The sequence below is a fragment of the Pinus tabuliformis genome, chromosome 8 (genome assembly GCF_031772625.1).
Source record: "Pinus tabuliformis cultivar Carrire ecotype Pingquan chromosome 8, CPIR1, whole genome shotgun sequence".
NCBI classification, from domain to species: Eukaryota; Viridiplantae; Streptophyta; class Pinopsida; order Pinales; family Pinaceae; genus Pinus; species Pinus tabuliformis.
Window position 1 is genome coordinate 1,578,612,106 of NC_142294.1, and position 27,749 is coordinate 1,578,639,854.

General features: G+C 39.6%; 1 protein-coding gene across 2 annotated transcripts in view; it reads left to right on the forward strand.

Annotated features, from left to right (window-relative positions):
- Positions 1-12,582: 12,582 nt before the first annotated feature.
- LOC149242063 (pentatricopeptide repeat-containing protein At4g30825, chloroplastic-like) overlaps positions 12,583-27,749 on the forward strand; it is a 63,980-nt gene continuing 48,813 nt past the window's right edge. For both annotated transcript variants that reach the window (XM_089374157.1, XM_089374158.1), the window contains exon 1: positions 12,583-12,934. The gene's annotated coding sequence lies outside the window, so the exon portion shown is untranslated. The remainder of the gene's footprint in view (positions 12,935-27,749) is intronic.

Sequence of the window (27,749 nt, forward strand, 5' to 3'; positions counted from 1 at the left end):
GAATAGTGTGTTGCATCTTTATCTGGACAAGTTTGTTATTGTATTCATTGATGACATCTTGATATATTCGAAGAATGAGGAAGAGCATACTGAGCATTTAGCAACAATGTTGAGGTTGCTAAGAGAGCATCAGTTGTATGCCAAGCTTAGCAAGTGCGGTTTCTTTCAGACAAAGGTGCACTACTTGGGACATGTTGTTTCCAAGGAAGGCATAATAGTAGATCCAGAAAATATGAGAGCTATCATGGAATTGGTAAATCCTAAGAATGTGGATGAAGTCAGATCATTCATAGGGTTAGTAGGTTACTATAGGAAGTTCATCAGGAACTTCTCATGCATTTCCTATCCTATTACATCATTGCAAAGGAAAGGTAAGAAGTTTGAATGGATAGAGGAGCGTGCAACCAATTTTGAGCAGTCAAAGTAGTTGTTGAAAAATGCTCCAGTGTTAAAGATTGTATATCCCGATAAAAAGTTCATAATGTGTACATATGATTGCAAGAGAGGGCTTGGTGGAGTCCTTATGCAGGAGGGACAAGTGATATACTGAGTCCAGGAAATTGAATAAGCATTAGCATAACTACGTGACTCATGATCTTGAGTTGGTAGCTATTATTCATGCCTTGAAGATGTGGAGACATTATCTTCTCGGCAAGAGGTTTGTTTTGATGAACGATCACAGTGGGTTGATATATTTGTTTGACCAACTGAATTTGAATGCCAGGAAAGCTAGATGGTTGGCTACCCTTAGTGAATTTGACTTCGAGGTCAAATACATCAAGGGTAAGGAGAATAGGGTTGTAGATGCTCTCAACAAGAAAGTGCAGTCGAACCATGTTGCAACAGTGAGCTCATATGGGATAGTTTTACAGGATCAGATCTTACAGGCAAGACAACAACATGATGGGTACAGGGAACTTATGCACATGTTACAACACGGTACAAGTGATCAGGATGTGGACTATCATCTCATGACATATGGCTTGGTGAGATTCAAGGACAAGATCTACGTGTCAGATATAGTGAACTCAAGAAGATTACCTTGATGGAGTTTCATGTAAAGCCATATTCAGGTCACCCAGGGTATCAAAAGACGTTGATAGTAGTGAATAAGTTGTACTACTAGCCGAATTTGAAGAAGGAAGTGGCATAGTTCGTGCCTAGATGTTTGGATTGTTAGCGGGTGAAAGTATAGTGTAAGCATCCGGGTGGACTGCTTCAGCCTATTCCGATTCCAGAATGGAAATGGGAGGTCCCCATTTCCATGGACTTCATTACAGGTCTTCCAAGGACATTGAGGTAGCTTGATTCTATCATGGTTGTGGCAGACAAGTTCAACAAGGTAGCTCACTTCATTCCAGTAAAGACTACTTATTTAGCTAGTGAGATAGCACATGTCTTCATCAGGGAGATTGTGAGATTGCATCGTGTTCATAAGAAGATTGTGTGAGATAGGGATGCTAAGTTCACTTCCAAGTTTTGGAAGGAGTTGTACATAGGTTTGGGGATAGAGTTGGCCTTCAAAACAACTTATCATTCGCAAAAAATATGGACATACAAAGAGGGTCAACAAGATACTAGAGGATATGTTGAGGATGTACATGATGCATCAACAAAGGAGATGGGAGGAGTACCTTCCATTGGTTGAGTTTTCTTACAACAACGATTATCAGGAGTCACTAAGGATGAGTCTATTGGAGGCACTGTATGTGCGGAGTTGTAATACTCCCATTAGTTGGAGTGATCCAGTGAAAAAGGTTACTTATTGGACCATACATGGAATAGGAAATGCAAGATATAAAGAAGAATTTAAGGCAACATAGAACATGCAGAAGAGTTATGCAGATCAACATACGACATTTAAGGAGTTTCAGGTTAGGGAGCATGTGTATTTGTGCATCAAGCCCAAGAAGAGCTCCTTAAGGATTGGATCATGTGCCAAGTTGGCACCATGGTATTGCGGGCCTTTTGAGATCCTTGAGAGGATTGGACTAGTGGCCTACAAACTTGCATTGCCTTTGATAGTGAAAGTCCATGATGTTTTCCATGTTTCATTGCTTAAAAGATATGTAAAGTATGTTGATCATGTTATTGATTGGTCTGTATTGCAGGTGGAACCAGAAGGAGAATTCCAATCAGAACCTCAGTGCATATTGCAGCAGAAACAACTCATGCTTCGGAACAAAGCAATCGAGCAAGTTAAAGTGCAGTGGAAGCAATTTGGGCCCGATGAAGCTACATGCGACTCGATGGCAGATCAGATGTAGAACATGTATCCTTCATTGTTTTCCAGTTGAGGCAAAGCAGTTTTGGTATATGTATATGTGTACATGGATGTAAATACCGCCATGAGATGTGTTATACAACTCCAATAAATAGTATGGTTGTCATGAAAATTTTGCTTTTGAGCAGGTTGTTCATTGTAAATACTGAAACGAGCTGGGTTATAAAGCTCCATGGGCATTATGTTTGCTTTTCAGCGTTTTTTTTGGTTGTAGGTGTCATAGAACATTGAGGACGGTGTTCCCCTAAGGAGGATGGGTCTGTAACAACCTCGGGTTAAAAGTTCATGTAATAAAAGTTAATAAAGGAAAAGAAAGACCACAGTCAAGGGCCACTTATTCCAACCTGAATGTTGGGCAAAATATCCTAGTGGGCATCACTCGTTGTGTTTATGGCTAAGGGAAATTGGCAAAGGTGATGGCAAAGTCTTTGAAAAGGAAAAAAGGTATTAATTGACATTTTATTTATGAAAATAAAGGAAATTAGGAGAAATGGAGGTGAAAGGTCATAGGTTGCAAGCGAGGAGGAAATTGAAGGAAAATAATGGAAAATTAAGGAAATTAGAAGCATCATCAATAAAATACCTTAGAGAATCAGTTGGTAGCCTTTTGTCAGTTCAATTTTGGAATTAGTCTCAAATAGGAGAAGAGCACCAAGAGGAGAAGGAAAGCAAGCAAGCAAAGGAAGGACAAGAAAAGCAAAGGAAGGAAAAGGAAAGCAAGGATCAAGCATAGAAAAGTTAGATCAAGCAACTTCAGCAGGAATACTTGCAGGTAACAGGTTGCATGTATTATTTTCTAGTTGGTTTTTGACGTGCATGGTATGTGCATGTTGGTATCTGGTTCTTTTGTTGTCACTGACATGGATTTTGTCGGGTTTCGACAGTGGATTTTATCCTTGCCTTTCCATTTTCGGATAGCCATGGTGTGATGGGACTTTTCTCAGTTTGAGCTTTGGATTGACAAAAGATTTTGGATTCGGGTGAGGTGATCTCAACAAAATTTCGAAAGGCCTAGGAATCCCTTGACTGGTAATGGCAGGATACACGGTAAAGCCTGAGGGTGGAGACAAGAAAATTCCCCAAGGTATTGGAGAAGAAATTATGAGGCATCCAATCTTGGTTTGATTTTGTGATCTCAACACCGGTTTAGGTGAGATCACGGTATGGTGAGGGTGAAGGTGGTTTAACCTCTGGATTCCCTTGGTTGTTTATGGATTGTTTTATCCTATGAGATCCCACATTCATGCTTAGAATATGGCACGAGGGTGATTGGCTAAAGACAGATCTGGTTCAATCAACCTATGGTAGGGTGGTACGTGGAAGTCCCAAACCTAGTTGACTTTTGCAATGTATAAGAGCTAAGTTTCTCTTGCTTTTGATGAGTAAATGTACTTGTTATTATGTGGCTTTAATGGTTGTTCTCTCATTGTTATTTATATGGTTATAAGCATGGTTATTTGAGAGTTCTTAGTTATGGCTCTTTCCATGTTTTTACTTGTAACTAAACGAATAATTAATGCAAGACCTAATTGATGTTATGACAACTAATGTTAGAAGGCAATGATCCTTATTGTTAAACCTCAGACAAGTTTTTCCTTATGTTCAGACTTGCATTCATGACCTGTAGGTTGCATATTTACCAAGTGTTTGACATACTGACAGTAATGGTTAGACTGGATTAGGTCAATTCCTTGATCAAGTTTGTTATCAAAAGCATTGTCTTCATGTCTTTTATGTGTTTTGGAAGTTTCATGGAGTTTTGGGTAGTGACAGTGTTCTAGCCTTGGAAAATAGCCTTGAATATTCTAGTCGTTGGCATAACACTAGAAGAAAAAGGCTACAATCACACTCAGGCAGGCTCATGGGAGTGACTAGAGGCTCATAATTGCTTGTAGGGCTTGGCAAGGGAGCGACTGGCACTCTAGGTCAGAAAAAGGTAAGTTGTCTCAGGGACAAAGATCCAAAAATGGTGGGTCAGCCCTTGGGCCTCCTCTAGCACCTAAGGAAAGCCAATAAGGTCTTGTTGTGTCGACTCCATTTCCTTAAGGTCATTTAGGAGGTTGAGTCATATCATAGTAGCACTATGTTTCACATTTACCTAGAGTGCTTGTTAAAGCGAGAAAATGAGGGGCAGGGGCATTACATTTATCTCATTCATAGTGAAGATAAAATTTTGTCTATGTGGAGTAGAACATTGTCATCACTTGAGCACATCCCAATTGTAGTATTCCTGAAGTTGATTCTCTTGTTTTTGAAGGTCGAATTGGTTGTCTATGAGGTTTAACTTATTGTAATTTCCATACCAAAATTAACGAAATTGTTTCTCCTTATCAGTTGTGGTGAATTCCAGGTGTTACTCTCCATTTTTCCTTTGTAAACATTAAAGATCAACCTCAACAAAAATCAAATTTTGCCACACACTTTGATTGGAGTTATTTTCCTGAGTTTGTTCTTGAAATGCTTGACGAAATTTTTGAACTAATTGTTGAAGGTGTTTTCCAGATTTTGCATGCCAAATGTTTGTATAAAGGCGTTAAAGAAAGTTTAAAATTTTTGGAAACATTTGCTTGAAATTTTGCTTGGGAACATTGCAGTGGTATCATAACATGATCTTGGTCAATTATGGGGAAACTAGCAAGATCATGGAAGAGTTGGGCATGCATGCATAGTAACTGGTGGAACTATAAACATTCCAGTGAATCAAGGAAGAAGGAGTATGCAAGGAATCATGGATGAGATCCTCAGGAATAATGACAAGCTAATAAAAATGTCGGTCCAATTGAGTAGCACTACGATGATAGATCAAATCCATCCTAGTCCTTATGATAGAGACCCTAGAGGTGAACATGCCATGGGGGTGAAGCCATTTAGACAATATAGCGGAAGTCAGCTGAATCAGGACATACAAAATATTGTGGAAAAAATAACCCTCCTCAACTTTGATGGTTCAACTAAGAGTTATGCCAGAGAGTGGGTGCAAAATCTGGACACATATCTCCAACAAAACACCATGAGAGAGGTGGATGCTATTAAGTATGCTGCCTTACATTTGGATGGAGATGCACATGAATAGTGGTATCATGGGTTGATCACTTTGGGTCATGTAGGCATCATGTCACACATAGAGTTCACACAGAGGCTCGTACATAGATTCGACCAGAAGGACACCATACCTCCTCAAAAGGAGTGAACGTGATGGGGATAGTTAGATGATGAGACCAGGAGGGACCTCTGGAGGAGGAAAATTTACTTCACTTGTTAGGAGCCGTGGGCCCTAGGGAACAAGTACACTAAGGGCAAGGCCCACTACATAGAGGTGTTTCTTGACAATGAGCCTGAGGATGAGGTTGAGCATGAGGAAGATAAGACAAATGGCTATGAGGAGCACTTCAATCTACCTAGTGTGACTCAGGAGTCACCACTATTGGAGAACCCATTGATGGCTCAGGTTGAGACATTAATGGAGGAAGTAAGACATGTACCCGTGGAGCCATTCATTGATGAGGTGCTAGGGTGAAAATTAAACAGCTTAAGGCCAACCTTCTAGTAATGAAGAAACATGTTAAGGCAGTCTAGGAAACCTTGTTACAAGATAATGATGAACTGGAGGACATGAGAGTAGTTTGTGCCAAGCTAGTGGCCAAGATGACTGACATTGGGGAACCGTTGAAATCCCTAATGATGCAGCGAGAGGAGTCTATATTGGAGTGTCAGAGTAGCCCTCTTCAAGCATACATAAACGAGGCTTGCAACATTGTTAGGTTACCTCTGCACATTGGAGAGAGAGAGATGTAAAGTTACATAGACAAACCTTATGTGTTGACCGAGCTAGTGAGACAAGGCAACATAAGCTGCACAGGGCGCAACATTCACATGGTGGAGTTGTGAAATGTACATGTGTTCTTACATTTGATCTCTCTCATGATTTTTGGTGGCAAGAGGTATTGAGTTGGTACCTAGTGCAACGGGCTAGGTGTTTGGATATATTCATGTCTATGAGCATAGTTAAGAAACAATTGTGGGTTACTAGTGGAGCTCGAGGGCTAAACTATTATTGGATATAGGCGGGATTTCTCATAACATCATGGATTTGGTCAATGATGGTATTAGCAGAGTAGTGGGTCTGGTGACTAAGCGGGCCCATACTTTCATATCCCCATTAGAGTCCTGAATAGCACTAGTGATAGGTTGGATTGACAAGGGAGTAGGCAGACTCTGTGAGTTGTCCTGACATGTTGGTCATGCATGGGGTCATATGATGATCAACGTACTAAGGGAAGAGCTTGTTGGAGGAGGTGGCATTGATAGGCCACCATACATGGACTTATATGGAGACAATGATTTCTCATGGATATATGGGGCACAAGGGTCACCGAGGAGCAACACAATAGTGACATTGCCACTAGAATATAAGGGAGATTTGCCTCTCATATTTCTTAGGGATGATTAAGAGGGGAGGTCCAACATCAGAGGTTGTGGTGATGATAGTGGAGATAGTGATATAGTCAGGATGCAGGCTAATGCATACTAACTCAATCTTGGACCATGGCATCCAATGCATATGCAACGGTGAGTAGTGGTATGCAAAGGAGCACGAAGATGCATGGCCCTTTTGTAAAAGTGTATGAGGTTGCACAGAGGGATTATGGAGCATTACCTCTTAGGAGACCTCCTTATAGGGACGTCAGGAATGCCATTGGGTGTAGCTTACCCAAGATCAATGAGGAATTAGATGAGCATCTGTTGATTATACCCATAGGGACTCACATACCTATCTCTCTTCCACATTGCTTACAATCATAGATGAGTCAATTGTTTCCCTTGGTGCTCTCATTATGAGTAGCAGGACGTGAGAGACTCACCTGAGACAGTTGGGTGGGACTCAATGCATCAGGAGAGAGACTCCCTAGTTGTGGGATATGGCCAGGCCGCAAGTTGGTAGATGCAAGCTTGGGGATGGCCCGATCTACTATAGACATATCATATGTTCCATACTTGAGCTCAAACTTAGGGAGATGCATGATGCATTTTTGGTAGGACAATCCAAGGTATTAAGTGAGCATGTACAACGAGTGGTATACCTTTTTTACAGGAGGGTGTTTAGACTCCAAACAATATTAGGAGGCTTTGTCAGGAGATGATATAACATATTTCATTGTGGTGTGGCATGAACAAGGTAGTTTAGCATGCATCGGATTGATTCATGATATATGGAGTCTATGCACATAGGGATCAGGGATGAGGTACATATGGGTTCTAGCAAGTATCATAACTATGTCACAATAGGTTTGGTTATGGGATCCAAGGATGCAGTTGATTGATGGATCACTCTACTTTGTGAAGAATAAAGTCATGGCATAAATTGATCAAGTTCATTCTTGGGTTAACACATGGGAAGTTGTTGAGACCTTCACCATGTGGCGAGGCAGGTTTCCCCTGTTGTTGCTCAGTATCAAGGCTAGACATGGAGTGGTAGGCTCAGGCATTACCAAGTGGTAGGTTTGGCATAACTTCGGTCATTACTAGTATTGTGATTGGTAGTTACATGAGGGGAGGACCTAGTATGAGCATGATGGACAATCAATTATGACCATAGTGTCACTGTGTCAACATGACAATTGTTTTTGCGATTGGCATGGGATCCTGACATCTCAGAATTTGGTAGTTTAACTACCTTTAGGGATAAGTTAGTTTATATAAGGGGAGATCATGTAGATATTCCATTGGGTTTTAGTTCTAGAGAGAGTATTTCGCCCTTGAGTGATTTGCTGATGACTCGGGGCACTACACTAGTATGGTAGGATGATTAGTGAGAGGATACCATGGAGAGCTCATGCAGGCGATGGTTCTTCTACACCTGGATTGGATTGTATCTTCAAGAATATTCCTTGTAGTACACGAGATTGGTTTCTCAGTAGAGAAGATTCTTGAGGCATTGATCAAGATTTCACATTATCGGGGTACTCTACTTAAGGGCGATATCTGGGGTGTTTTTGGTAGCTATGACTTGTTGGAAAACAAGTGGAATGAGGGACACTTCACATTAATCAAGATGGATTGGGACCCCCAGTATAAGGGGATTTATTCATGTTGAGGTGGAAAAACAATGTGGGGTGGTTCAATGGCACATTTGGGACCCTGACATTAACTTGACCAACTTATGTAGTAGCAACATATAGTGAAATTGCTTGAGGACAAGCAATTTTTGGCAAGGAGGACTGTAATGTCCCTCATTTTGTGGGTGCAAAAATTACTAAGGAGCTTGCCCAATTTTGATAATATTATATAAAAAGCTAATTAATAAAAAGGGGCAAATATTATTTTATTAGAAAAGGGTGGAAAATATTATTTTATTAGAAAAGGGTCACAAATATTATTATATTAGAAAAGGTGACAAAATTCACTTAGTGGAAAGTGGTCCCCACCAATAAAATAATATTAAAAAGGTAATCTAAAAGCTTGGAGAAGATTCAATGAAATGTTATAAAAGGAGGGTGGACTCATTTGTTGATCATTCTATTCTATCTGGTCATTTCTCACACTAGTTTTGGTGGATCTCTTGCCAGCTTGGTTAGTTTCTCTCCTTCTTCAGTGGACATTATTGCCACCCTAGTTGGATTATGTTTCAGAAGTTTATTTTGAAGATCTATTTGGATTTGTTGGCAAGAATTCTTCAACACTTTGGTTGTTTACAGGAAGTAGAATTCCCATTATTTCTTAGGGGTCAAGTTCTATTATTCTTAGGAGTTGGGAGGCAGAATTATATTGCTCACATAGTCTTTATTGAGGGTCGAATTTCCCTTCCTTTGTAGTGGACGAATTGCTCTCAACAAGGGGGCCAAATTCCTAAAGGTCAAATCTTCTTCTCAAGGTCGCATTATCCAGGAAAACCACCAAGGATAAGTTGGGTGCCATTTGCTCAACCCAAGGATCAAGTTTATTTCCCATGATTTATACACCAAATAGTAGTCGATCTTAGGCATGATGAAGTTGTGTTTCCAATTAATTTAAGAGTCTGAATTGTTTTGAGGCATTCCCACTTAGGAGCCAAGAGAGGGTCAATTTGTTTCAAAATTTGGAGTTGAGTTTAATTCGAAAATTAAGGAGACCACATACACTTAGAAGGGAGCCAATTCATCCTCAAGAGAGGAACACACATTTCTAGCCAATTACTAAATCTGAGATTGGTATTCCAGGGGGGACAATGAGTTTGTTTTGGCACATGCAGGGTCTCATGTCAATTGAAAGGGGCCAAATTATCACTTCCCGAAGCAAGGTTCATCTCATTCATATTCAAGTAGAAATTTGTCTCTATGGTGCAGAACAATGTCATCACTTGAGCACATCTCAACTGTAGTATTCCTGAAGTTGATTCTCTTGTTTTTGAAGGTTGAATTGGTTTTCTAGGAGGTTGAACTGATTGTACTTTCCAGACCAAAATTAATGGAATTGTTTCTCCTTATCAGCTATAGTGAATTCTAGGTGTTACTCTCCATTTTTCCTTTGTAAACATTGAAGATCAACCTCAATAAAAATTAGGTTTTGCCTCACACTTTGATTGGAGTTATTTTCCTGAGTTTGTTCTTTAAATGTTTGACGAAATTTTCGAACTAATTGTTGAAGGTATTTTCTAGATTTTGCTTGCCAAATGTTTGTAGAAAATGCGTCAAAGAAACTTTAAAATGTTTGGAAACATTTGCATGAAATTTTGCTTGGGAACATTACAATATCTAAATTGAATTAAATCCCCCCTTGTAATTATAGCTATAAGTAATGACTTTTTATCGATTTTAATGTGGTTTTATTAAATAATAGTAATGTATTAGTATATATTAACTAATAACAACAAATAATATTGGTTGAGAACAACATTATGATATTTATTATAACTAATTGTGTCTAAAGGTGCTACATTAGATGTTAGACGTGTAGGAGTTAAATATGTGAATATTGTGCTCATAAGTATACATATGTTATGTTATGTAAACATTTTGACATGGTCAAATTACATAATAAAAAAAAATTACTAAGTAATAATTTAAATAAGTTTGAGATAAAATAGTAAATTTATTAGAGGTTTTTGGGCACCAGTTTTTCGAAACCATTGGTATTCTTCTCTGATGGTCAAATTACATTAAAACAAATAAAAAAATTAATAATTAATAATTTTAATAAAATTGAGATAAAATAGTAAATTTATGGATGGAGGGTTTTGGGCTCTAGTTTTTCACAACTCATGGTTTTGCCCATGATATTCTTCTCTAATAGTCAAAACTTAAAAAAATAAAAACAAAACAAAACAAATAATTAATAATTAAAATAAAATTTAGATAACATAGTAAATTTATGAATGGAGGTTTTTGCGCTCCAAGTTTGCACAACCCATGGTTTTTCCCGTGGTATTATTCTTTAATGTAGCCTATTTAAATGTATTCTTCACAAATGTGAGACATTCATTCCAATAAAAGCTTTTAAGTAGATCAAAATAAATCTTAATTTCAACAACAAATATCATAACCCTAAGCAATTTCATATCCAATTTGGCAAAGAAAACCATTGAATAAAAGACACACTACATGAAGACTTTATAGCTATGCAGATGCATGTCTTCCACGTAAAACTTGGGAAAAACAACCTTGCTCACTTTGTTACATAGCCTTCAAAGATTAGATTTTTCCAAGTTGTTTTGTATGTTATTCATTTTATTTTATATTTTGAAATTTTACTCTTAAGTGTGAAGAGAAACACAAGCACGAGAAAAAATAAAATATGGTGCATGCAATCCTACATTTTGTTTATATTTTTTTGTCTGCACTAAAATTTATTGGAGTTACTTAGTTTAGACCATGCAATCATTGATTTTAACTCCTCATGACAATTCATAGGAATATATCTTCAGATGTTCATAACAACTTAGTTTAGATGCAATTGTTATTGAGTTTTGTTTATGAGATCGAATGATAACATTACAAATAAAATTAAATGAAGGATAATTAATATATTGGACTCCTGCAAAGGCAAAGGTATATATTCTTATTGGGTTTTATGGTATAACAAAGGAGCTTATTAGGTTTTACGGTCTAACCACAGAGCTGCAAGTAGATTGTCTTAACTACTGAGCTTATATATATCAAATCAGCCTAGATCCATCTTAACTTCAAATCTATCTAGCACTGAGAGGGATCAAAGCTCTCGAGGTGCAAAATTTTCCTCAATTTTTGCACTAAAAAGGAGGTTTGCACCATGAGAGGTTTGATCCCTATAGACGCTTACTAGAAAATCGAAGTTAAGATGGCTCTCAGCCGGTAATATTAATAATTGTGTCGAGAGGTGCTTTACAACCACTACAATAAAAATATTGTACAATGTTATGTAATGCATTATGTACTGTAATGTAATGTTATGTTGACTTGGTCAAATTATTTAAAATAAAATTAAAATAAAATGTTTAGATCATAAACTAGTTAAGATAAGTTTGAGTTAGTCATTTGATGGGTTCACCTATGGTGATTTACAAGTCCATGATATTGCATGGCACATGGCATTTGTCTATGATTTTTGTTATGTTGAAGACTATTTAGAGGCTCGAGGAAATCCAATATGTAATGCAAGAGTACAAACCTAAATCCATATTAACTCTGGACTTGATCCCTCTTGGTGCTTGGTAGATCCGAATTTAAGATGGATCTAGGCTAGTTAATTAACAATAAAATTTCAAGAAATCACAACATGAATATTAAAATGATACCCAAAAATATTAAAGTGGAAAAGTGGTAAGTACTTTGCAATGCACTTGGCATTACATCTTGAGAACAATATTGAAGTGAGAAAGCCGTAAATACTCTTCAATACACATAACATTAAATTTTGAAAACCAATAATTTATTTACCAATCAAATTTAAAAAATGTAAAATTATATATATATATATATATATTTGTTCAATAAGATATAAATCAAAATAAAATTAATAATTAAGAAAAAATCAAATAAATTATTATATATAGAGTTTTAAAATTAAATATTAAATATGAAAACATAGATCTAAAACTAATTAAAATGCAAATAGATAGTTTTACTATTACATATAATACCTTAACATAAACTTTGGATGATATTCCCAACTTTATAATTAATAAAATAATATTATATATAAATGTATATTTTTAAATTCATTCACAATATAACAAAATAATGAACAAAAAAGAAAGAATCATAGTGAAAATTTAGAGGGACCACTATGTACAGAATAATAAAACACCAAACCAGGATGAGTACTTATAAACAAACCACTGAACTTTGCAAACACAGTTACTGGCAAGAATGGGAAATGAAAGGCTCTTCTTCAATCCTAATCTTTTATATGCCACTAAATTTATTGTCCACCGGAACATTTCATTGTCGTTTTTACGAAGATATTTTAAAATCTAAGCACTCTGTCGCTTTCCCACAGGAATCATGCCCTCATCCAGACCATAATTTGCTGACATTCCATCACATTTAACGGCAAATTAGTCCACCTTTGATCCCTGGGCTCTTACCCACAGTTTTCGGAGGCGTAATTCCATGAATAATCGCGCGAGCTACGCACGCTGATGGACATTTAGAGTTGTTTTCAGTTCGACGTCTGGTTTTAATTTTTGCTGAACAGGTCAGACTTTTAGATATATATATATATTTTTTGGCTGAAAACATGAAAATTTGATTAAGATACAATTCATGTTTCTGGGTTTCTGCAAGCACAAAAAATACAGTTAGGATTCTACCGAGCTGGAGAAGCTGTCATTCTGCTAGGTCATAATTAGATTTCACTGAGCTGGAGAAGCTGTCATTCTGCTAGGTCATAATTAGATTTCACTGAGCTGGAGAAGCCGCCATTTTACTAGGTCATAATTGGATATTAAACAGAGCTTCGTAGTGAAATCTACCCACAAGCTCAAAATAAACAGTTACCGGTTATTTGAAACTCACACATGGCCAAACAGTCTAGCATATGCACTGCAAAGAAATCGTGCCACGTTGTAGAAGGTTGGTGGCAGTGTAGTCCACATTAGATGTGAAATGTGGAGGAGGCTGCTGCTGCCCACTTCCTTGCTATTACGGTAGAAAAATTCCAGAAGGCCAAGCAAGTCATTTTCGAAGGTTGATTTGGGGAAAATGACAACATTAGAGCAGTTACAGACGTAGTACAAATTGGCCTGTGCAAAGTCAATGCAAAGGCTGATGCAAGGGTGTTCTAGCAACCAGTTTCAGAGCTGAGATTAGTGTGGGGTGACTAATTTTTGGCCATATTATTTTGCTGAGGATTGCCAGTTGGGCATCTTGATTTTTGTACTCAGATTTCACTACTGCACATAATAATAAAACCCTTATTTGCTGCACCACTTTTCCTACATTGGGTTTTTTTGGAGACATTTGCCCAAAAATAACGGTGTCAATTTTATTGTGTGTGTGCTCTATTTTCTTAGTTCCAATTTTATTTCCGCAGTGCATTTTATTTTTGGTGAAAATTGCAGAAGTGATTTTATTCATGGTTTGTCATAATAGCAAATAAACTGCACATAATGATATTCAGTTAGAAGAATAATTTCCAGTTGCTGCAATAGAGTGAAAATTTCACAAGGCATCTTTGAGATCGCAGTTATGGCAACCAACCGTATTTCTGGTTGGGGCTCTTACTTCAAACGGTGTGACGTCTAATTGAGACTTCTTACTAGGGAGATCCCCTTGCTTAACGGATTTCTAGCACTGTCAACGAGAGGCTAGCCTTTTATAGAGCACTTTTAATGGCTAGTTAACGACTAGCTGGACTCATATAATTAGTTTTTACTAGTCATTCACAAGTTGGAGACTTAGTACTTTTTTATAAAATATTGCAATTAAGGAATAATTTGACCATTAGGGGGTCGACTTAGCTCACAATGGCCAATTTAGTCCACAATTTCCTCTGCTAGTAGACCAGTGTTAGTTTTGAGTTAACATGTTCTTTGCTTAGGTTAGTTACTTCATTAGCCCATAATTAACTTCATTAATCCATTAGCAATCACATTGACCATTAACTTATGACATTAACTGATGAAAGAGCATTTAACATAAATGCAGAAGACAAGCCAAGACAGGAGAACACAAGGATATGGCTCAAGCTAGGGAAAAACCCCAAGATGGGGAAAAACCTTTATCAATTCATCTTATTATAAATATCGAATGTTCAGAAGAGAGAGAGAGTACAATAGTTTAAAGTCAGAATGACATGCCAATTTACGATCCTTAGACAAAAGAAGGGCTTGATCAAAACTGTAATTCTGGCACCCTCTGCATGCTTCAAGGTATCTTCATCTCTATAATTCGGATCACAAGTTAGGGCACAAATGCAATCTGCTACAACACCCTTATTTATACTGATCACACCTTCTATTGATTGCGGCTTCCATCAAACAGTCCTTACAACTATATGTTGCCCATTAACCTTCTTCTAGGCTACAAATACAAACCACACAGCCTCTTGATCATGCATTCCAGACTCCGACATCCTAGCTGTAGCTTCTCGGTCTTCAGAATAGGGTATTCAAGGCCTGCAGCCTGACTGAAGGTGACTCAAGCTATTGCGGCCAGTTTCTAGGAGAGATTCACCATGAGGATCATGCCCAAACTATAATTAGATCAACCCTTATGCAAGGCGGCAGCCTCAACTCCAAACTCAGACCTGTAAGAAGCAAGAAAACACTCCAAAACCTAGAAATTGCCCACGCCTTATCTTCCCTTCTTCTGTGGCTGCCCTAAGTGAAGCATCTCGGCCTAGTTGCAGAAGATGAACCCAAAAATAGAATAGACCTTCGTCCTCCTTGAGCATGGCTACCTCAGACATACATTGGAGACCTTTTGGATGATCAAAATGAGGATGGAGGATGCCTATATATATATATATATTTGGATGATCCAAATGAGGATAGAGGATGCCTATTTGGATGATCCAAATGAGGATGGAGGATGCCTATATATATATATATATATATATGACAATTTGTTCTTATGGAGGTGAAGTCGACCTTCACATTTGGAGGCAAATTTGATTTCAAATTTTCAATTTTCCCGTTTTAATAAGGTCATGTCTTGTAGAATTTATTTTAAATAAATAAATATTTTTCCTTATCCAAATTCGGTGATCTTTAGGTTGATTTTGGTCCTCTTGAAAAGAGGAATTCAATGCCACAATTATCTTCCCCAAAGGAGTTGTCCAAAGTGGAATTTGGCCCTAGATGCCAATTTTAACAACCAGAATGGTCAACAATGAAGAATAGTAGATTTTAGTAGCTCAACGTCCCACTCACTAACCCTTGGAAGTATTCAACTTGGTCCTTGGAAGGTTCAACTTGGTCCTTGGGAAGAATATTTTGATTTATAGTGGCTACTTTCTTGGTCCATGAAGTCTCCAATGGCTAGTTAGACCACCCAATGGCCAGTTAACTTCTCCAATGGCTAGCTTGACTTGAATTCCCTTCCTTTACTAACTCTACTTGGCTACCTACTCACTAGTGTTGATGTTTTTGCAACTTTGGACAAACATTCCCCCATGGGGTCATGCTGATTTGACTAGTGGGGGAATGATACATTTACCCATTGGGCCATGCTGATTTGGCTAGGGGTTGTTTGATTTTGGTCGCATCGGACAGGTGTTCTAGTCTCGATTTGTGTCTAAGAGGCTAAGGAACACGAGATCTCCAAAACCCATAACGAGATAAGCTTGTGAAACACCTTAATTAAATTAATTAGTTATCATTTAATTTTTTCTTAAGTCTAACGTAGGAAAACTAGTTAATTAATGGGAATTAATTAAGGAAGATTGAGAATGCTCTAGAGACACACAAATTGAGTCTAAGATGCTCTTAGCCGTTGATGAAGATCAAATCATGGCCGTTGAAGCATGAGATATTATAGGAGCAAGTCAATGGGATGGAGAGAGACACAGTTGGCACAATAGGAGAGCGAGTTCCTTGGTAGATCGAGCTATCCAATTGCAGAGATTCAGGAAGGAAGTGAGTTCGAGCCAGAGAAGGAGAGCATTAGTGATTGAGGGAGTAGTAGAGAGAATTCCGAAGGAATTTCCCAACAGTTTTCCAGTGCTGGAGACGCAAAAAAGAGGGAGGCTGAATTATTCTACAGAAAAGCCATCCAGGCAGTGCGAGTGAGCCAAAAACCCCAGCGTGAGTGGTAGGAAGAGAACGATTCAGTTGCTAAAGGTCGGGAGATCACTCGAAAGGCAGAGCAAGTCATTTTTAGAGGCAAAGGGAGGCTAGAGAGCCAAGTTGGAGATAGCTTCAGGGGCCGTCTAGACTTGCACAGGCCAGTAGTGTGAGCATGCCAGTTGCTTTGCAGAGGGAGAAAATTCTCTCCTAGAATTTATCCCAGATTATTTGCCGGAGGATTGCCAGTGAGGCATCCAGATTATTGTATTGAGATTTTTATTTTCTGAATTCAGACTTATGTGATCCATAATGAATTAAGAAAAGTCTTTTAGTAGAAATCACATAAGAGAAATTTTTGGCCGACGGGTTTTCAACCAAGAAGTGTGGTTCATCATCATGACCAAAATAAACCCTTGTTTGCTACATCGGTTTTCCCTTCAGGGTTTTTCCGGGGACATTAGTTCAAAAATATTGGTATCTATCTTATTGTGTGTGCACATTATTTTCTCAACTTCTAGTTTATTTTCCGCAACATAATTCATTTTTGCTGAAGATTATAATTGTGAATTTATCGATATTTGTTCTAATAACAAATAAATTGCAGGATAGTTAGGAGATAAATTTCCAGTTAATTGCAATCAAGGAATTTTCACATGGGTAAATGGCCAAAGGGCAAACATTTTCCCATGAGGTCATGTTGATTTCACTGGGGGAGAATGATACATTCACCCATGGGGCCATGCTGATTTGGCTTGGGGTGAATGGCCCATGATGATCACATTGTGCTCCAGGATGGAATGATCTATTTTTTATAAAGTAGGTTTGAATTGTTTATTAATTGAGGGTTTTCAGCCAATAGTGGGGTAAACAATTCTAGTCTAATATTGAGTTGTGATGTAGGCTCCATTAGTGAAGGGGTTTCTAGTGATGGGAAGCCACCTTGATGGGTCTCTACTTTCTTGTGATGAGAATCCACCTTGTACTCAACATTAGAGCTCTATAAAAATAAACAACATGTGAGAGACAAATCATCAGTATAACAACCTCATTGAATCTTTTCTAGTGGAGGAGAAATTCAACTAAAGGAGAAATCCTTTGTCTTGGTTCATCTTCATCATTTTTCTCTCTCTTGGAGGCCGCACGTGTGAGATAGAATTGAATCTTGACTAGTTGAGCTAGCCGTACAACTAAGTTTGACCAGGCTGCACATGTGAAATTTTATCATAGGTTGATTGACCGCAGCCGCATGTGCGAGCTTGATCGCAGGTTCACTATAGTTGCACGTGTGAGTTGATCGCAGGCTGATTGTAGGTTGCATGTGCGGATTTGGCCGCATGTTGACCTTTGACAACAGGGTCGAGGGTTGACCATAGGGCCGAATTTGACTGCAGGGCAATTTGACCAAGCCATTTGATTAAAGTTGAATTTTGAGTATTTTGACTAGTTTGACCAGCATTGACCAATAGTTATTTGACTAGGCTTGGCTCATATTTTGACTTGTATTATTGGCATGGATTTCTAGACACATTTTTGATTTGTAAACCTTGTTGAAAGACAATTTCTCCTCAAGAAAAGATTGTTGGGTTTCCCAGGGTAACAATTTTGTGTTTATTGCATGGATGTCTTTCGATGATCTTTATTGTTTCTGTTGCATTTATTGTTGAGATTTTGTGTGTAATTATTCAGTGATATTAGTGGCATGAAATCTATTGTTTGAAAATCATTAGGAAGTAATTATTAGTTATAAAATTGTATTCTACTACACTTTCCATAGAATTTCAACACTTGGATCTCCTATAACCTTGACTTTTTGACAAGTTTGTCACCTGGGGATGACTAAACTGACTTGATTTACATTGGGTCTCTCAGAATCTTCATATTTTTCCTAGCATTGCCACATCATCTGGTCCCTACCATGTCATCGGCCCCTTGTGTTGGTTCCATAACACCTTGAGGAATTTGGAAATTCTTCCACTTGGGTATTGTTCCTCTCATTTTGCTAATCATTTTTGACATAATGCATGCATCATTCTACCCAACGCTAACCTTGTTTTACCACTTGGAAACCTATTTGATATGTTGACCAAGTTTGACAAGGCTATAACTAGCCACTATCTCCTATGATTGGAAAAATTCAATGTGATGTGGACTCTGTTGCACCCATTTTGTCAATAATCGAAGGAAGTAGTATACAAAATTTTTCAACGATCAGAATCATTAGCCAGCTACATGATATATCATTGTAAACCCAATTTTTGCAAGTTATAATGTAAATGATGCTAGTATAACCGTTTAATTATGTAACAACACCTAGGTAAGCCTTTGATTTTGGCAACGAATTTCATCCTAGGAGGTTTTTTAATCTCATTGCATTATGTGTGTTTCTAAATACAGATATTTGACAGAGTTTTTTCCTCCAGCTTAAACCCCAAAGTTAGGGTGGAATTCATTAACAAGGTCTTAGGTGAGTCCTAGTGTTATATCGAGTCTTTGTAAAAGTGATTTGAGAATAATTTAAGGTATCTGACTAAATTATTTTATTACAAATCACTTGGTCTACTAGATCATATTGTGTCGGAAAATTGGGTAATTATTTTGAGGACATATGTAAAGTTGTATTCCCCCTTTGAGGGTTGAATTTGTAATATCTTATGTAAAAAATATTTTAGTACATCGTTTCTCATACTTAGACACCATGACTAAATTTTGAGGGTGGAAAAAATAAGTAATCCCCTCTTGTGTTAATTATTTAATTTTTCTGACTAAAATTAAATAAAATCCTAAGTCAGAAAAATAATTAATTTATAGTAAAAAAAATTAGAGAAATTAATTTCTCCAAGAAGAAAATGACCAAAAAATTCATGGGTCAAAAAGAAGTTAATTTTTGGAGGTCCTCCACAAAGACAAAAATGGATTTTTAAGAAAAATTGAGCCCTTGGACCTTGGTGGTTAAGTCAAAGTCAAAATTTTGAGGAAATTAATTCAAAAAATTATTTTTTGGATTAATAAAAAATGGATTTTATGAGAAATTCGAAAATTTTCTTCAAAATAAATATTTTCGACAGATATTTAAAGATGATCAAATTCTTATCAACGGTCGAGATTATTTCGACGGGGATCAAGCCAACTAGCTGGTATTTTCCACTTGGAGGATTTCTCTATAAATAAAAGCCATTTTGCTTCTCAAGTCACAATGATTTTGGATGATGTAATTTTGTAATGCTGGTATTAAGCCATTGCTCTGCTGAGAGCGTTTGATATCATAATAAAAAGACTTTGGGGTTCAGTTCATGGTGTTCTTTGTCCATTTATCTTTTGTATGTGCTGCTTTCCTATATGGTGCTAAATTTTTTATAAGTTTGTTATTTCATTTGTTGATGATAAGAACATTCTATTGGTAAAATTTGGTTATATCTTAGGTGATCTGATTCACCATATGATCTAACAAGTTTGCTTGAGAAAATATATAGAGATTTGTAGGTATACCAACCCTTGCGCTCTAAGTTCACAGACTTTGGAGAAAAGCCGACCTTGTTTGGGCTCTGAGAATTTTTATTTGGTTTTCTTACTTCGCTAAAGGGTGCGCCAATATTCTAACTTTTGAAAAACCCATTGATCCATTGTCATTATTCAAAAAATATTTTCTCAAAACAATTTTATTTACAAGCCTTGTATATTTGTAAATATTTTTTGTAAAATAATTTTGTAAATATATTTCTAACCCTTGTTTTGCAGCTATTGGGGTTTATTTTGAATTTTGTATATATTGGGGTTTTGGGGAAAAAATATTTCATTTGTGCAGGTGATTTCTCAAGCCAAATTTGAAATTTTGGAAGGGTTTCAAGGGTTTCTAGCCTTTGGAAAAATTCGTTGGGGTTTTTAGAGGTGGATCTAGTGTTTTAATTTCTATGTCTAACCCGTTAGAAACCCTTCATTTACTTTCTGATTTATTTCTACCTACTTGTTCTGTTAATTAACAAGTTATTTACCATGTAAATACTAGAAATAAATACAAGTACATGCTCAACACATTACAGATCATCAACTGAAGGAAACAAAACAAGCACACAAGTGACTTTGTTGTTTTTGGACTAATGTCCCCGGAAAAACCCAATGCGGGAAAACCAGTGCAACTATCTGAGGGTTTGATTTATTAAGCAGTTTCAGAATACAATCTGGGTGCCAAATCTGGCTCACCCAACAGAGAAAAATCTCGGCAGTAGTACCTCTCTACTCGGAAGTAGATATTCCGGCTGAAACCTTGGATAAACACTCCGGCAGCTCCACAGCTCCAATCTGCCCCACGAAACCCCAATGTCAGCCTCTAGGGACTGCGTCAGCCTCTCTCTAGCCCAACATTAGCCCAGTGTCACTCTGGCTTGGCCTGCGTCAACCTTTGGAGGCACTGCGTCAGTCCTCTGGCCCTTTGCGTCACCCACGCTGGCCCTCTGAGGCACTGCGCAGCTCCTGGCTAGCTCTGTGTGAGCCCTGGCTGGCTCTGTGTGAACCCTTGGCTGCTTCTGCGTCCCTCTCTCCGGTTACTGCGTTGATCCTCCCGGTGCTATCTCTGCCTCTCTTCTTCTATATTCACTGCCCCTCAGCTGCAACTTTGATCATTCTCTCAACTTTCTCAGTAAACCCATCCCCAGAAAGTCGAAATCTTGATCTCTTGGTGTATTCTCCAAGTGACCCTCAAGCCTCCTCTTATACTTTTCTCGTTGACAATTCAACGACTGAGATTAAGTCCCTAATCAATGACTAGGATTAGATTTGGCTTGATCCATGACTTTTGGACCATTCTAACACAATTTTATATTAATTCACATTAATATTTTATTTTCCCTAAGTTTAGACTTAGGGACTCCATTAAAAATATTAATTATTTGAATATCTCCCAAACTGTTTAGAATCTGCTCAAACCCTTTCCGGGTATTGGAGATCTCATGTGCCTTAGCCTCTCCTCCAATTTTCGTGCCTAGAGGACATTCGATGCTACCCCAAATCAACACCTCCTCTTAGCAAGGACTGTGCTCTAGCAATACTCCTCACTGAGTATCACCTTGATCATCCAACATCGGTCCCTGTGCTAATGCTAGGCCTGCTGGCCATCATCTGCATTGCTGCATCTTGTATTGCTACCCATGGCCCTGCCACTGCCACTGCTGCATCCGTACTGCAACTCCCTCTTATCCTGTTGCATCGTGCTGCCCATAACACTGCCACTGCTAACTGCTGCACTGTAAACCAAGTTACTAAAAAGTAAGTAACTGATCTCTCAACTCTGATATCTCTGTCAGGCTAGAGACACCCTCAATGCTGAAACTCCCTCTCTCGCTGACAAGTGCTCCCTTTCTGACCTCTGCGCTACTGCAACAACTCCCTGCATCTCGCACTGTTGCACACCTCTCTGTGCCATCCTGCATTAGTGTAACACTCCCGTGCTTCTCGCATTGCTGCCTCATGCTGTCCTAGGAATCCTGCACTGTAGCTCCCTCTGTCGCTCCATCCACATCCGTCTCTACTAACATCCGCCAGTACTGCTACTCCTCTTCGGGGCTCCCGTAGCAAGGTCTAATCCAAGAGGCTGGGTACCTCAAGGACCCTGCCCCTCATCGCCTGTAGTCCGTTTGACTACAGCTCGATGTCTCCCAACTTCTGCTCAAGTGGTGTGTGTGCACTCATGGCACAGTCATCATCTGTCTCCACTTCCTTCTCTGCCCTTGCTGGCGCAGCCTTGGTCTCGGAGGCCTCTCCCTTGCTCTTCTTCCTTGGACACTGGGTCGCATAATGACCCAGCTCCCCACAGTGGAAGCATTTGACCTTGGAGAGGTCCTTCTTCTTCTGTTTCTCCTGCTTTCCCTCAAATGCTAGGGCAGCATCCACCTCCTCCTCCTTCTTGATTCTGATCCCCTTTCCGCTGCTTCTTGCCTTGCTCAACCTTCTGATCTCTTCTTGGTGAAGAGAAACCCACATTTCCTCCCAATCTGGAAGGGTTGCCCTGCCCAGTATGCTCTGGACAAACACCTCCCAGTCTTTTGAGACTGCGTTCAGGGCTATTCTCACCATCAATTCTTGATCCGGTGTGGCCCCTATGGAAGTCAGCTGATCTCGGATCTCCTTCAATTGACCGAGGAAGGGGTCGATCTGTTCTCCCTTCTGCATCTGGTATGATCACAACTGATTTTCTAGTAACATCCTTCTTTGCACAGAAGTATGCTGGTACAATTTCTTTAGGGCCTCCCACATCTCATTTGCTGTGTCCTTTTCGGCAATATGTGGTACTACATGGTCCTTGACCCCGTCAAGAATGATGCTCTTGGCCCTCGCCATTGCCTCCTTGTACTTGTCGTTATCAGTTGGGTCAACTGGGATAGCTATCGTCCTCAAGGCGAAGTGCTTGACACGATTCCTGTCTAGAACGGATAAGATTCTGGCCTTCTAGACTACGAAGTTTGAGGCTCCGTCCAGTTTGTCCTGGTCTCTTACCTCGTTCACTGCCATCTCGTTGCTCCTCTACTTCCCTCCTGGAAGTTCTTGGTGTGACTCCCTCTGAGTCTCGATTTCCCTCCTGGAAACCCTTCTGCTAATGTCGAGATGCCCCCACTCCGATTGCTAGTGCAGCTACACCACTGATCCAGATTTCTCGGCTAGAAATCCTCGGTAGCAACTCCCTCCTCCTTGGCCTTGCCCTGTTAGGTACTGTTCTGACTACAATACCCCACCAGCTCCACTCTGCAACTTACCCATAGCCTCCTAAACCTCAGCAAACTGAAGGTTAGAGCTCCTAGGCTCTGTGCAATCCCGACACTGGCAAATCAGCTTTCGCAGCCAACTACGTTAGCCCTCCAGGCCTCTGTGTGGCTCTGCGTGAGCCTGTCTTTGCCTCCCTTAGCCTCTGCGCTGCCTCTTCCTGACTCAATCTTGATGACACAGGCACTGCATCACCCCTTCCTTGCTGCTACTATGCTAGGAACAGCTTCTGTCACTCGAGACAACTGTTTTCTGTTGCTATTGCTCTGCTCGGCTGATGTCCTCAGTTCTCCTGTGATCTTGCAACCACTCTCCAGTACCATGTTGGAATTTCTAAGTCTAACCCGTTAGAAACCCTTCATGTACTTTCTGATTTATTCCTACCTACTTGTTCTGTTAATTAACAAGTTATTTACCATGTAAATACTGGAAATAAATACAAGTACATGCTCAACACATTACAGATCATCAACTGAAGGAAACAAAACAAGCACACAAGTGACACCGTTGTTTTTGGACTAATGTCCTCGGAAAAACCCAATGCGGGAAAACCGGTGCAGCTATCTGAGGGTTTGATTTATTAAGCAGTTTCAGAATACAATCTGGGTGCCAAATTCGGCTCACCCAATAGAGAAAAATCTCGGTAGTAGTACCTCTCTACTCGGAAGCAGATATTCCGGCTGAAACCCCGGATAAACACTCCAGTAGCTCCACAACTCCAATCTACCCCACGAAACCCCAGCATTAGCCTCTAGGGACTGCGTCAGCCTCTCTTTGGCCCTGCATTAGCCCAACGTCACTCTGGCTTGGCTTGCGTCAGCCTCTGGAGGCACTACGTCAGTCCTCTGGCCCTCTGTGTCACCCATGCTGGCCCTTTGAGGCACTATGCAACTCCTGGCTGCCTCTGCGTGAGCCCTGGCTGGCTCTATGTGAACCCTTGGCTGCTTCTGCGTCCCTCTCTCCGGCTACTGCGCTGATCCTCCCGGTGCTATCTCTGCCTCTCTGCTTCTATATTCACTGCCCCTCAGCTGCAACTCTGATCACTCTCTCAACTTTCTCAGCAAACCCAACCCCAGAAAGTCGAAATCTTGATCTCTTGGTGTATTCTCCAAGTGACCCTCAAGCCTCCTCTTATACTTTTCTCGTTGACAATTCAACGACTGAGATTAAGTCCCTAATCAACGGCTAGGATTAGATCTGGCTTGATCCATGACTTTTGGACCATTCTAACACAGTTTTATATTAATTCACATTAATATTTTATTTTCCCTAAGTTTAGACTCAAGGACTCCATTAAAAATATTAATTATTTTAATATCTCCCAAACTGTTTAGAATCTGCCCAAACCCTTTCTAGGTATTGGAGATCTCATGTGCCTTAGCCTCTCCATCAATTTTCGTGGCTATAGCACATCCGATGCTACCCCAAATCAACATCTAGGTCTAGGAAGGCAAGTTCCACCCTCTAGTTCTCCTCCAAGCTCAATGCTCAAGCAAAGAAGGAAGTCGCTAGCCCTTTTGTCGCAATTTTGTAGTGATTTTTGCGATTTTGAAGAGCTGAAGCATAATTTGTCAATTTTGAAAGGGTATGAAATTTTTTAGGCCTCCTAGACCTAGCGTTGCCTCATATAACCCTAGCCGCAACCCCTTTCTTCTTCCTTGGCTAGTCGCAGGCTTGAATAGGCCTACAAAAACCTTGTTGTGGGCCTCCCTTGTGAGCGCAGCCCTGGTTTGGCCTTTAAGGCCTTGCCGTGGGCCTCCCTTGCACTCTTTTCACTAGACGGTAGGCCTAAAGGCCTTTTCTCCTCAAGCTGCAGGCCTTAGGGCCTTTCTCTAGCCCTCCTCTGTGGTCTCCTTACCTCTGTCGTTGCCTCTTTTCTTGGTAACGCAGGTCTTGTTACCACCCAAACTAGCAGGGGTCCTAAGAGGGTATCCTATAGAGCAACTACTAGGTCGATGGCAACAATGGAGTGATAGCCCACTGTCACCTCAACTAAGGCTCCTTGCTCTTTACGGACTTTCATTGATAAGAGGAGTCCCGATATGTGAGGAATCACAAGAGTATATATAGTCAATGATAAGATAAAGAAGTGATCCTTAAGCCTATTTGCAACAGAGACTCAATTAAATGGGTTGTTTGCTTTAGAAGTAAGGTGATGGGCTCTCCAGGAAGCCAAGAGGGATTTTGAGGATAGGGCTTGAGAGTATGCCTTGTTAAGGAAGCCCCTAGTCTCAAAAGGCCTTATGGATGCTTGGCTTCTAAGTGATCTTTGTGGAATTGGAGTTCATAAGTTTCGGGACCACAAAGGGCCAAGTGGACTTGAAATTAGGTCAAGGATATAGAGTTGATCAACCAAGGATGTACTTGACCTAATTAGGGAAAGGAAGGGGATCAAAGAAATAATCTTCTTTTGATGATTTGATGCTATGATCCCAATGAGGTCACTAGCCAATGGGAAACCAAGGGCAAGAATTGATCTTCGAGCTAGGGCTTGAAATATCTCAAAATCCCACCGTTAGAATTTCGTGAAATTTGGAGGGCTCCTTGAGGACACACTAGCGTAGTTGTGGGCAAGAGATCAAATTCTTTTGATGGCTAAATCATGAGAAAATTGATACCCTAGGTGACCTATGGAGGCTAGGCCTAGAAAAGAGGGGAAGGTGAGAGAAATTCTTTTTGAAAATGATCACCTATGGAAGGATCAATGCCTTATCCTTTCGGGAAGATGGAGACAAAATGGAATTTGTGATTTAGAAGAACTTACACTCAATCAAGGAGCCTCCTAGACAACTTCGCATGGCAATAAGGGCATGAGAGCCACTGCTAGAAGAGTTTATACTTCAATGTGCAATAATTGATGCCTTACCAAGATGTGTTCAGTAGAAACAATCTGTAGGAACATTTGCCCATACACACATGTTACATGAAATGATGCAATGCTATAAAAGACCAATATTTCAACAATTTCGCATAAGAAAAACAATAAATTTCAGACCTAGTATAGCGAAAATCCCTACAACATTCATGTATTAAAGTAAATAACAAGAATATACATGAAAATATCACTTACATGTGTAAAAGAGAATATCCAACCATCATATTATGCCACTAATGAAGCTCCAAGAAAAGAGAGAGATATCCAAACGTCAAAATTCATCCATTACATTCAAAATCCTCCTCCAAAAGGGATATCGAAAATCTCACAAGAGATAAGAATCCAATCCAAGTGATGATGATGAAAATGAATCATTTCACATGTATTTATACACTCTAATGAATTTGATTTAGCTAAATTGGCCTTAAAATAAAATAATGTGCATAATAACAATAATTTTGGTGACAAGCCCACCAAATAGCTCAATAATGTAAAGATAAGCCTCTCAAGAGGGTCGAATGGTCAACAAAGTGAGTCGTTGGGCCTTTGAGGAGGTCTAATGAAGTCCAAGGGGTGCCATGATGTAGAAATGGACTCCAAACATAGTGGACAAGGGGTTGGCCCCTTGTTTTCCAAACAAGAACCTATGGTGCTCCCAAGTAGGTGTGGGGGCATAAGGACATCCTCATGGTTCTCCAAATGGATAAAAATTACCTGTAGATTATTTGTAAGGACTAGGATGATGACATAAGCCCTCCCTCTGCAATGGGAGATATCCTCGAGAACCTCGAACATCTGCCAAGTGTTTGGTGCAAGTGTGGAGCCAGTTAGGCATAGTGAACCAGGTGGATCATCCTCATCTGAAAGGTGGAACACGAGCAATCAACGAGCAATGTAAGGGATCCATGAGGTAATTTCTGCTATGGTGGAGGCCCATGGCTCTCAACACACACCTTACAAGTGCTGATGTGGCCCTATAGAGGGCTAGGACCCCGTATAGGGCATCCAAGCCCCAAAATGGAGACCCACTTGCGATCCTGCATAAGATCCAATGCGTCCCCTTGCCCTCCAATACAACAAATCATCAGAATAATCAATTAAAAGAGCTTACAAGTCATGGAACCAATGGGGCACTTCATGGTGACATGCCCTTCCATAGTTGGCTTTGGCATGTATGAATGTCTCCAAGCTCCATAAGGGGGTTAATCAAGGACCCTATTAGGTGGTTTCAACCTTTATAGGGGTGACATATCCATGGTACATCCCTCAAGTGGTAGGTGGCAAATGATATAGTAATGGAACGAAGTGGGGATCAGGGGAGTCATCCAAACCACATGTCATGGTGCAAGGGTAGCTAGAACGAGGGAAGCCCAAACCTGGGTATATGAGTGTAGGAGTGATTCCTAAGGCCTATTCATAAGTGAGAATTAATTATATGGCTTTCTAGCTTGGGAAGCAAGGTGATATGCTCTCGAGGAAGGGATAAGAGGATTTTCGAGGCTAGGGTTTGGGAATATATCTTGCAAAGATGATTCTTAGGCCTGGAAATCCTTATGGAGAATTGGTCTTTGTGTGATCTTTGTGGAATTGGCGTTAATAGGTTGTGGGACCACATGAGACCAAGTGGACCCAAAATTAGGTCAAGGGTATGGAGTTGA